Raw genomic sequence first — 10,625 nt, forward strand, 5'->3', positions numbered from 1 at the left:
ATGTGATTAATATTGTATTTATTTGTTTACTTACTGCTGCTTGTAAGTGCTTCATATTCCAATTAAATAATGCTACACCATAGTACTTCAGTTATACTGTGAAATTATTTAGCAGGTGTGTTTGTGTTATTTTATCTATCATTGTGCTCAGGGTACTAATACACCAAGACAGAGTGCCAATCCATCCCAAAGGCACCCAAGGCACCATTACACTAAGTGCCTCTAACTCAATACAGATCAGATTCTAATTAAAGTAACAAACAGATGAACATGAATGTACTGTACAACCAGCAAAAGCACTTGCTACAATACTGAGCATGGTTGCGGAGACTTGCGGGTGATTCCAAGAACACGCCATCCAACTGTGTCGAGCCCAACAGTCTCCCGAACTGGCGGTGTAACAAAAAAAGTGTTGTAAATATTAAAATTACATAATCCAAACAAAAATATGTGCATGCTGGCGTCTTCGTTCGCCTTCGTGTGTCTTTAATTGCCTTCGTGCGTCTTTAATTGCCTTCGTGCGTCCTCGTACCCTTTTGTGATTCCTCGTCTACTTCGTGTGCTTTCGTGCGCCTTCGTGATTCTTCGTTCTCCTAAATGCGTTTATGTAAACAATTTTCTTCAGTCACTGAAAATACAAACAGCGATGCCATGATTCAGTTAAGCTGTTTATATATATTATATTATTTATATATATATATATATATATATATACTGGTGCTGGTCATAAAATTAGAATATCATGAAAAAGTTGATTTATTTCAGTAATTCCATTCAAAAAGTGAAACTTGTATATTATATTCATTCATTACACACAGACTGATATATTTCAAATGTTTATTTCTTTTAATGTTGATGATTATAACTGACAACTAATAAAAACCCCAAATTCAGTATCTCAGAAAATTAGAATATTACTTTAGACCAATACAAAAAAAGGATTTTTAGAAATGTTGGCCAACTGAAAAGTATGAAGATGAAAAGTATGAGCATGTACAGCACTCAATTCTTAGTTGGGGCTCCTTTTACCTGGATTACTGCAGCAATGCGGTGTGGCATGGAGTCCATCAGTCTGTGGCACTGCTCAGGTGTTATGAGAGCCCAGGTTGCTCTGATAGTGGCCTTCAGCTCTTCTGAATTGTTGGGTCTGGCGTATTGCATCTTCCTCTTCACAGTACCCCATAGATTTTCTATAGATTTTCTATGGGGTTAAGGTCAGGCGAGTTTGCTGGCCAATTAAGAACAGGGATACCATGGTCCTTAAACCAGGTACTGGTAGCTTTGGCACTGTGTGCAGGTGCCAAGTCCTGTTGGAAAATGAAATCTGCATTTCCATAAAGTTGGTCAGCAGCAGGAAGCATGAAGTGCTCTAAAACTTCCTGGTAGATGGCTGCGTTGACCTTGGACCTCAGAAAACACAGTGGACCAACACCAGCAGATGACCTGGCACTCCAAACCATCACTGACTGTGGAAACTTTACACTGGACCTCAAGCAACGTGGATTCTGTACCTCTCCTCTCTTCCTCCAGACTCTGGAACCTTGATTTCCAAAGGTAATGCAAAAAAATAGTCCTTTTTGTCTTTAGCCCAGGCGAGACGCTTCTGACGCTGTCTCTTTTTTAAGAGAAAAACCCATGTCTTGCATACGTCTGTGCGTGGTGGCTCTTGAAGCACTGACTCCAGCTGCAGTCCACTCTTTGTGAATCTCCCCCACATTTTTGAATGGGTTTTGTTTCACAATCCTCTCCAGGGTGCGGTTATCCCTATTGCTTGTACACTTTTTTCTACCACATCTTTTCCTTCCCTTCGCCTCTCTATTAATGTGCTTGGACACAGAGCTCTGTGAACAGCCAGCCTCTTTAGCAATGACCTTTTGTGTCTTGCCCTCCTTGTGCAAGGTGTCAATGGTCGTCTTTTGGACAACTGTCAAGTCAGCATTCTTCCCCATGATTGTGTAGCCTACAGAACTAGACTGAGAGACCATTTAAAGGCCTTTGCAGGTGTTTTGAGTTAATTAGCTGATTAGAGTGTGGCACCAGGTGTCTTCAATATTGTACCTTGTCACAATATTCTAATTTTCTGAGATACTGAATTTGGGGTTTTCATTAGTTGTCAGTTATAATCATCAACATTAAAAGAAATAATCATTTGAAATATATCAGTCTGTGTGTAATGAATGAATATAATATACAAGTTTCACTTTTTGAATGGAATTACTGAAATAAATCAACTTTTTCATGATATTCTAATTTTATGACCAGCACCAGTATATACCTGTATATAAAAAATTTGAAAGCATTAAAGCTGTGAAGGTTCGAACACATTGCTGGCAAGCAGTTTACTGTTTGAATAATAGGCGAATTTCAAAGACATTTAAGGCCGTAATTACATTATATCATAGGGGAGCAGTTGTTGATATGGCAGGAATGTTTTAGAATGACAGTAACCCTACTTTAAGTTACCCGCTAGCTCCATCTGCAACCTTTTTACGCAGGCGTGTAGTAAACAATACACAAGGTTAAAGCCCGAATGGCTTCTTATCCCCTATTTATGCTTGCTACCTAGGGTGTAATTAAAATGTGTTTTAGAACATCTTCAGTGCACTATACCCTTAGTAAAGCATCATTTGAGACCAGCTCAGTAAAACATTGTAGAGCAGGTGGGGAATGTGGTCAGACTTCAAGGTAGGTGGAAGTAACTACATTTACCTTTACATATTTTAGAGTTATAAAAAGTACACACTTAATACGAGTCTTAGAAATATAATTTATTAAAGTGCTTAAATCCCTCATGTATATGTAATTGAGTAAATACACTCTTATGTTAATTGCGAATCACTCGGAATAAACGACTGCAGGTAACAAACCTCTTACTTTCCGTGTTTTCGTTTATTATTATTTATTTAACATTTTTCCCCAGTTTGTTTGCTGTTATTATAAAAATGTGTACCTATGAGGAATATGTATAAAATATAAACAGCTTTGCATAATGGACGTTTAATACATTTCGGTATGTTTTGTTATAAACTAACCATGCACTTCATTTCATCTTTCTCTAGAGGGCGACAGAGACAAACAGCAAATTGTCAGGTATACCATGTAACGCATAAAGTCTTAAATCATTTCTGCGATTATTCATTTTCTGTGACTGAGCAATCGTGCAAAGATTTGTTTTAATTTTAAGAAGTTTATAGTATTCAAGTGGGTCAAATACATATACATATAATATTTTCAATATATATACACACACACACACACATATATATATATATATATATATATATATATATATATATATATAATATTTTAACTTTGTGTCATGGCCTCCAAATTTTTACAGAGGATTGACTTAGCTGGTGACTTCTCTGTGTCCATATAAACTGAGCTAGTTTGACTCACCCATGAAAGTACACTGCATCAGTGGCGGCTGCTGGTCTTTCAAAGAGGGGAAGCTCATTGTCAGCTTACATCATAAAATTTGTCAATTTATTTATACATAAATTCTGCCCTCAAATAGCAAATAGCTGTCAATCAAAACGGGATTCAGCCTTTCGACTGATCCTCCAATCATCTTGCAGAAGCCCCGTGTCTAGACCCGCCCACAGCTCCATTCACCCCAGAGATGCTCAGCGTCCGGGGGCGGGACAAAATCGTGGCATTTATCCAATGACCGGCGAGTTTCGAAGCAATGAAAAAAACCGTTCCATGCAGTCCCGTTGAAGTGAATAGACGCTCAGCTTCTGCGGGCAAATGCATTGATGCTACGGGAATGTATGAGAAGTTAACAAAATCGAGTCAGTCGATTTGTGATAAGTAGCTGATTCTGAACGAACTCGTCTTCAAGATGAACGTGTTCTAACGCATTTGTAGTCAATGAAATGTTAACACAACTGTACATATTTGATCACTTAATTTTTGACATTTTAGGGGAAGCTGAGCTTCCCTTGCAGTCTTAGAGAAATCGCCACTGCAATGCATTCAGTGTTCATTTGTCGAAGAGGGCATAAAGCATTTGTGTGATGAGGGGACTTTTGTCTGCTTGGTCAAATGTAATTCAAGCACCATCAAAACAGGTCTGCCATGAATTGGGAGCATGGGTAATATTTTCCACAGTCAAGCAAGCTTTACAACGCTTAGAGGCTGTTGTGTGTAATGTTGCTGTTGCTTTATCTATGTTCATGGGATCAGAAAGAAATTTTAACATCTGAATAGATTTAGGGCTGGAATCAGACTACAGTAGTGGTGTAACCCTTTGCTGGCCCTGTAAGGTGCTGAATGAGCCTCTGTGCGATTTACTGGCTGAACGCCCTTCCTATCCATAGGAAATATTCAGTGTTGAAAAACTCAAAACCACATGTCTGGCTGTTTGGCTTAGGCTAAGCTCTGTGTGCAGGTGTGAGCGCTGTTTGGTTGGAAGGATTTCTTTAGAAGAGCTTTAAAGTGGCTACATTCCTGTAAGCCTGAGGGTTAATATACTACAAAAACAAATTAGAGGAAATTAGACACGGGTAAGAAAACAGGACAGTAATTGGATGGTTTGGAGCTAAAAAGCTTGAAAAACATGTTTTTGGCTTAATATGAAGGCTGCGATCTTTGGTCCTGATTACACGATTCTGCTGATGGAGTTATTTGATATATTAGTATGTCATCTTGCACATATCCAGGCTATTATATAATAATAAAATATGTTTGCATGTTTTGGTTTGCACTGGTAAAGTCTATAGCCAAAAGCCTTATTTACTTAGTGTGTACGTCTGTATATAAACAGGAGCAGGGGCTGGTAAGCCACCCAGAAGTCTTCTTTACAATAAAACATTTCTTATTTAAAATAAACACAGTAGTAGAATATCAATCTGTTTAATTACACTAAAAACATCACATTCAAAACATCTATAACAGATCGTCCACTCTTCTGGTAAGGCTTGTTTAAAAAAAAGTGACCATGGGGGATTCACTTCCATTCCATTACAAGAGCATTTGTAAGACCAGACTTACTACTTACTATTGAGTTACTGACTCTCTGGAAACAACATGAGGTTCTAAAGCTTTAACTGAAGAGACAGCAGCGGTATGCACTGTAAGACGAACCACCTTAAAACGCACAGAAGTTAGAGACCCTGCTATGTGCTGATACCAGCTACCTACAATGACTAGAACAGTTTTAAATAATTTTAATATAAGATAAATTAGGAAGTAAAGCAGAGCAATGTAAGATTTTATATACAGGACATCAACTGAACATGTTTGGTAATAAAATGGCACCCCATGAAATGGTACCATATTGAATTGGTTTGATGACTTGAGCACAGAAGAACTCAACTCTAGTTTGAAGGCTCACTTTCCTGCTTAGAATTTTCTTTACTCTCAACACACCTGATTGAACTTAAAGTATTTATAAATAAAGTATTTATCAGTCTCTCTATAAGCTTTATTAAGTGTGTTAGGGAGCAGGGATTAGACACGTCTGCTGGCACCAAGTACTAGGAAACTCTTTTCTGGAACATTTCTAGTACTTCTGTAACATTCTGTAGTGCTAAATGTAACATAGGAGGCTTCAGGCTAATTTCGCAGAATTATGCTGTAGCAGTTATCTTTATCCTGACAAACTGCTAACGAGCTGCCATTGTGGCTCATGTGTAGCAGTAGCATTTAAATGTGGCCTAAATGTACTATGTAATTCATGTCATTAAGTCACAACACGGATCAACCCAAAAATAATATTAATAACAATAATATAAACTGACAGGCTATGTATTGAAGAGCATGTTTAATACATAAATTACGGCATGGTGGCTCGGTGGGTAGCACTGTTGCCTCACAGCAAGAAGGTCCTGGGTTTGATTCCCAGGTGGGCCGGTCTGGGTCCTTTTTGTGTGGAGTTTGCATGTTCTCCTCACGTCTGTGTGGGTTTCCTTCCACAGTCCAAAGACATGCAAGTGAGGTGAATTGTGTAATGAGTAACTTCCTGTCCTGTCATTTTCTGAAGGCGCATTATGTTACATGAACCTAGTCTTTGGGGAAACATATTGGTGCACCCTTAGTCCCGGTCATAAACCCTGTTAAATAGTAGGGTGGCATCAGAAAGGGCATCTATCATAAAAAACTGTATCAAACATGCGGAGGAACAATCCGCTGTGGCGACCCCTATCGGGCGCAGACAAAAGGAATCGTTCATATACAGTATTTATTTTATGTAATTAGTGCTTAGTTTGAGGTAAAGTAAGGGCTATACACAGCATAATGCTTACTTTGCATGTCTAATAATTTTTACACATGATCGGATCCCTAGATTATAATAAACAATTATAATGTATTTGTTCCTATAGATGGTGCTATAATCCTTGCTTTCTCTTGTGAAACATCTATGCTGTTCAGATAGTCTATATTTAGGCAAATCATTTGAGGGATGGGAGCTGTGTTTGTGTGCTTTTGTGTGTGTGTGTGTGCTTTTGTGTGTGTGTGAATGTGTGTGTGTGTGTGAATGTGTAGGATTCTCAGTTTAATAGTGAGAGTATGTGAGGTCAGGCATGTTCTTATTCTGTTGTACAGACACACACTCACATGCTGAACTTTCTTTTCTAAACTACTGTAGAATCATTACTGAGTCTATGAGCACTGGTATATTGGGTGTAAAGAACTGAGTCAGATTTGTGTATCTGATTTTCCAAAAGGATTTTTGGCAAAAGTGAATTCAAAACATTCGAGTGACTGAATTCTTTAGTCAGAATTTAGAAGTCTGATCTCATTTATAGCGTGGAGCAACAAAGCGAACTATCCACAAGCAATGACAGAACCTGTTGCACAGTGTCATTCATTCAATACACTGTCATATCACAAAAATCTTTTGCTAAAGCATGATGATGCTTGGGCATCTCTGAGATTGACAACTGGGAGAAAAATACATTCAGATGCAGATTGGCAGTTCTGTTATATGACGACTGATAGAATCAGACATTGACAGTGAATGCACTTTCTGTGCCTGCTCTCTTTTTCTTTATCTTTTTCTTTTTTTTTTTTTTTCCAACCATAAAGAATGACCTCATCGCTAAAAATGGCTCCCGGCTCCTTCCTCGTCTCATCATCAGCAGATTGGAGAGTGGGCACTGAGCCAGTTTTCTCCATCTCTTAAAGGCACAGTCGCTTTCTTGCTTTATCTTTCGGCTTTCTCTGTGGCACTCTATCTCATACACATATATCAATGGGAGCATACATCAGAAAACTAGGCTTTGCTCTGTCTCTTTCCACTGCCTTCATCAATCTCACACATTCCCAATCCGGGCCAATATATGAACATCAATTATAGCCATGAACTGTAGAAGCTTCATCTCGCACGTCTTGGAAGTTGAGAATTCTGCTTTGAGTACCATATCAGCAGACACAACAGATCCATCAGTATTTGCTGGACATCATAATAAAAATATGGCTTCAGTCATCACCCAGCTACTGAAACTCTTGGCTTTTTCCAGAGTGCTCTTTCTCAAAATTGAGTCTTGGCATTGGGTGCCCATACCTTTTAATATGTGATTTCCAAATTTAACACATCAATGGCTAACAGTTGAGTCTGAAACTTGTTCTGGTCTATATTATCTGTACTGATGAGCCGAAACATTCGGACCACTCTTTTGTTTCTGTTTTGTTACAAGTTTAAATGTTGGGCTGATGGTTGAATGCTGCAGATATAGGCTGCATATAGACCGACTGCATAAAGAAGTGACTGTGAAAATGGCCAAATCATTATGGCTAAATTACTGGGTTAAAGTATCTCTGAAACAGCAAGGGATGCAGACAGCCATGGTGAACACCCATCAACAGTAGTCCAGGGAAGGACAAGCCTCCCCCAAAAGAGTTTTGGGTGGGCAAGACTCATTGACTTCCAACAGAGAGGCTACTGTGGCTCAAACTGCAGATAATTTTAATACTGATGATAAGTTGAATGTGTCATAACACGAAGCACATTTAACCCTTGTGTGGATTGTGGTGCGTAGATGCAGGTCTGTCAGAGTATAACTCAACTTCTGTCCACAGTCGACAACATCTACAATGGGCACACAGGCTTCAGAACCGGATCACTGGAAGAAGGTCGATTGGTCCAACATAATCCAACATCATGTGGAAGGCAGGGCACATGTTTCCCTGTGGAAGAGATGTCACCAGGATGCACTGTAGTACAGGTCAGCTCGCAACATAGCGAAATTGAAGGACGTGCTTGTAATGTCCTTGTACCAGATACCACCGAACTCCTTCAGATGCATTGTGCTGTCAATGTTTCTATGGATCAAAACTATTTTGACAGCATATAATGCAGGGGTTTTAATGTTTTGGTTGATCAGTTGATCACATTACAATATTTTACTTTTTAAGTGACCTGGGTCCTCACTAATGGAATAAGTTTTCATCTTTGATTTGTATGGGCCAGTATCTTACTTCCATTTTAATTAATACCAAAGGTGTTGGATGGGGTTGAGGTCAGGGCTCTGTGCAAATCAGTTCTTCCACACAAATCTTGGCAGGCCATTTCTTCTGGACAAGTGACAAGTGGTAGAATGAGCATCCCACTTTCTACTAAGTCTAAAGTCATTTTTGTGCAAAAAGTATTAATATGAGACCCCTGTAGATTTATTTTATTAAAACAACTATTTAAATGTTTAGGACATTTAAGGATTTTTCGTAATGTGAATAACCTCGTGGATTCAGACCATGAATCAGATGCACCATGACCCTGACCAGGATAAAGTGGTGGTAAAATAATGAATGAATGAAAAAAGAATGAACTCTTGAGGATAACTCATTCTACCATTATTGTTTGTCTATAGAGAATTTAAATGTTTTGTTAATTTTCAAAGTGTAAAACAGTTGAAAATTTTTTATTCACTACTGTAAATAAACTTCTGTACATTTTAATGCACAATTACGAGTTATTTGCTGAATTCAACATGTTGAAAAAAATAACACAGGACTTACAACTCCAAAGTGACTTACAGTACTGTGACAATATATTATCTAAGCAATTATGGGTTAAGGGCCTTGCTCAAGAGCCCAACAGTGACAACCTGACAGTGGTGGGGCTTAAACCAGAGACCTTTCCATTAGTAGTCCAGTACCTTAACCACTAGGCTACGACTGCCCTTTGAGGTGAATAATGCAAAATGAATACTTTGGAGAATTAGGGATTTAGCAAACATAGAAATTATGTTTAAGTTTGTTTCCTGTGGAGAACATGTTATTTTAGTTTCACTTAAATAATGAATGAAACATGGAATTGAACAGAGGTGTCCAGAATTTAGACTAAGTTGTGTGTGTTTTATGCACCTGTTAGAAACAGTTGGGGCTGAAATTAACAAACTCAGATATTAAAAGAAGTGTTCAAATACTTGGTGATATGTAAGACCATGCAGGAATTGTCAGTCCCTGCAGGAAGTCTATACAGTGTTATATGAAGAGTGTAGCCACTCTTGATTTCTCCTGATGAGTCCATCAATTCTATGCTTAGCACAGACTTAATCAATGGTCCTCACTGAGGTGACCCGGCAAATTAGTCTGCAGTTTGATGAGTTTAAAAAGAAAAAAGCTTATATCATGTCTCAACCTGTGGCTAAAGCACCCATTGCTCTTTATGTCCTTATTTTATTTGTTGTTATTGGAGTATGTATTGGAGTGTTACTTGTGGCAACTTTATGGTTAAAATCATATCAGATCAAAAAAGTATTTCTCATTCACAAAATATAAATCCACCAGAGCCTCGTTATAATGATGTGGTTCATTCAAGTTTTGTTTTCTGCATTATTTTGCTGCTCTGTGGTGCCCAACTTCTTCCAAAAGCTCAGATGGTTTAAATTAAAGCTTTCCCTTTTTCCCACTGTAAATAACGGTTTGGGGTTCCTCTGCCAATGCTTGAAATTCTCCAAAGTATTCATTTTGCATCATTCACCTCAAAGTATGCTGAACCCGGGCTTTTCAGACAGTTTCAAAGGCTGATTAAAAAAATCTGGACCTCTTTGTCTTAAAAAAAAGAACTAAATAAATATTTTTTTTTACAAAAGCTATGCCAGTATGCCTGTGTCTTCCACACTGAGCTCGAAGGGCGTCCAAAAAAAAAAAAGGGTTAATGATCTAATCTGCAGTTTGGGTTTGAAAATTATTAACAGCTACAGTCAAGACAGCATTTTTTGAAGAACAACACACCAAAAGAAAGCCCTGATTCCATTCCGTCTGTTAGTGCTTGGCACATCTACAGTAGCTCTGAAGTAAGGTAATTTCAAACCTGTTGCACTGTGGAAAGTGTTTGTTTGTTGTGGCTGCAAGGAGCAGCAGGCCAAACCAAGCGCTGAAGAGGTCTAATAGGGTAACGGCCTCCAAACACGCTGCCGTCCGCTGCCTGCAGCTTTATAGAAGTATTTCCTGCGTCTGTTTGTGCAGGCAGAAAGTGGTGTTCCAGTAAAAATAACAAAAATAACCACAACAAGCAGCAACCAGAAGGAAATAAAATACAGTAATATTAAAAATATTCTGAATCATTTCCATGATTGCTTAAAGGCAGCACAGGCAGTACATAATGTGTTCAGTAAGTTTATCTTTGATGTTTAACAATAGATTTTTCGGGTATATTGCTGCAGCTTAGTCTACAG

Source organism: Trichomycterus rosablanca, chromosome 21 (assembly GCF_030014385.1).
Source record: "Trichomycterus rosablanca isolate fTriRos1 chromosome 21, fTriRos1.hap1, whole genome shotgun sequence".
Taxonomy (NCBI): domain Eukaryota; kingdom Metazoa; phylum Chordata; class Actinopteri; order Siluriformes; family Trichomycteridae; genus Trichomycterus; species Trichomycterus rosablanca.